Raw genomic sequence first — 2,500 nt, 5'->3', positions numbered from 1 at the left:
ACCCTAACCCTAACCCTAACCCTAACCCTAACCCTAACCCTAACCCCTAACCCTAACCCTAACCCTAACCCTAACCCTAACCCTAACCCTAACCCTAACCCTAACCCTAACCCTAACCCTAACCCTAACCCTAACCCTAACCCTAACCCTAACCCTAACCCTAACCCTAACCCTAACCCTAACCCTAACCCTAACCTAACCCTAACCCTAACCCTAACCCTAACCCTAACCCTAACCCTAACCCTAACCCTAACCCTAACCCTAACCCTAACCCTAACCCTAACCCTAACCCTAACCCTAACCCTAACCCCTAACCCTAACCCTAACCCTAACCCCTAACCCTAACCCTAACCCTAACCCTAACCCTAACCCTAACCCTAACCCTAACCCTAACCCTAACCCTAACCCTAACCCTAACCCTAACCCTAACCCTAACCCTAACCCTAACCCTAACCCTAACCCTAACCCTAACCCTAACCCTAACCCCTAACCCTAACCCTAACCCTAACCCTAACCCTAACCCTAACCCTAACCCTAACCCTAACCCTAACCCTAACCCTAACCCTAACCCTAACCCTAACCCTAACCCTAACCCTAACCCTAACCCTAACCCTAACCCTAACCCTAACCCTAACCCTAACCCTAACCCTAACCCTAACCCTAACCCTAACCCTAACCCTAACCCTAACCCTAACCCTAACCCTAACCCTAACCCTAACCCTAACCCTAACCCTAACCCTAACCCTAACCCTAACCCTAACCCTAACCCTAACCCTAACCCTAACCCTAACCCTAACCCTAACCCTAACCCTAACCCTAACCCTAACCCTAACCCTAACCCTAACCCTAACCCTAACCCTAACCCTAACCCTAACCCTAACCCTAACCCTAACCCTAACCCTAACCCTAACCCTAACCCTAACCCTAACCCTAACCCTAACCCTAACCCTAACCCTAACCCTAACCCTAACCCTAACCCTAACCCTAACCCTAACCCTAACCTAACCCTAACCCTAACCCTAACCCTAACCCTAACCCTAACCCTAACCCTAACCCTAACCCTAACCCTAACCCTAACCCTAACCCTAACCCTAACCCTAACCCTAACCCCTAACCCTAACCCTAACCCTAACCCTAACCCTAACCCTAACCCTAACCCTAACCCTAACCCTAACCCTAACCCTAACCCTAACCCTAACCCTAACCCTAACCCTAACCCTAACCCTAACCCTAACCCTAACCCTAACCCTAACCCTAACCCTAACCCTAACCCTAACCCTAACCCTAACCCTAACCCTAACCCTAACCCTAACCCTAACCCTAACCCTAACCCTAACCCTAACCCTAACCCTAACCCTAACCCTAACCCTAACCCTAACCCCTAACCCTAACCCTAACCCTAACCCTAACCCTAACCCTAACCCTAACCCTAACCCTAACCCTAACCCTAACCCTAACCCTAACCCTAACCCTAACCCTAACCCTAACCCTAACCCTAACCCTAACCCTAACCCTAACCCTAACCCTAACCCTAACCCTAACCCTAACCCTAACCCTAACCCTAACCCTAACCCTAACCCTAACCTACCCTAACCCTAACCCTAACCCTAACCCTAACCCTAACCCTAACCCTAACCCTAACCCTAACCCTAACCCTAACCCTAACCCTAACCCTAACCCTAACCCTAACCCTAACCCTAACCCTAACCCTAACCCTAACCCTAACCCTAACCCTAACCCTAACCCTAACCCTAACCCTAACCCTAACCCTAACCCTAACCCTAACCCTAACCCTAACCCTAACCCTAACCCTAACCCTAACCCTAACCCTAACCCTAACCCTAACCCTAACCCTAACCCCTAACCCTAACCCTAACCCTAACCCTAACCCTAACCCTAACCCTAACCCTAACCCTAACCCTAACCCTAACCCTAACCCTAACCCTAACCCTAACCCCTAACCCTAACCCTAACCCTAACCCTAACCCTAACCCTAACCCTAACCCTAACCCTACCCTAACCCTAACCCTAACCCTAACCCTAACCCTAACCCTAACCCTAACCCTAACCCTAACCCTAACCCTAACCCTAACCCTAACCCTAACCCTAACCCTAACCCTAACCCTAACCCTAACCCTAACCCCTAACCCTAACCCTAACCCTAACCCTAACCCTAACCTAACCCTAACCCTAACCCTAACCCTAACCCTAACCCTAACCCTAACCCCTAACCCTAACCCTAACCCTAACCCTAACCCTAACCCTAACCTAACCCTAACCCTAACCCTAACCCTAACCCTAACCCTAACCCTAACCCTAACCCTAACCCTAACCCTAACCCCTAACCCTAACCCTAACCCTAACCCTAACCCTAACCCTAACCCTAACCCTAACCCTAACCCTAACCCTAACCCTAACCCTAACCCTAACCCTAACCCTAACCCTAACCCTAACCCTAACCCCTAACCCTAACCCTAACCCTAACCCTAACCCTAACCCT

Source organism: Neolamprologus brichardi, chromosome 5, assembly GCF_056152115.1.
Source record: "Neolamprologus brichardi isolate AB-2024 chromosome 5, ASM5615211v1, whole genome shotgun sequence".
NCBI lineage: Eukaryota > Metazoa > Chordata > Actinopteri > Cichliformes > Cichlidae > Neolamprologus > Neolamprologus brichardi.
The sequence above is the reverse complement of the archived record's forward strand: the minus strand, read 5'-3'. Positions refer to the sequence as shown.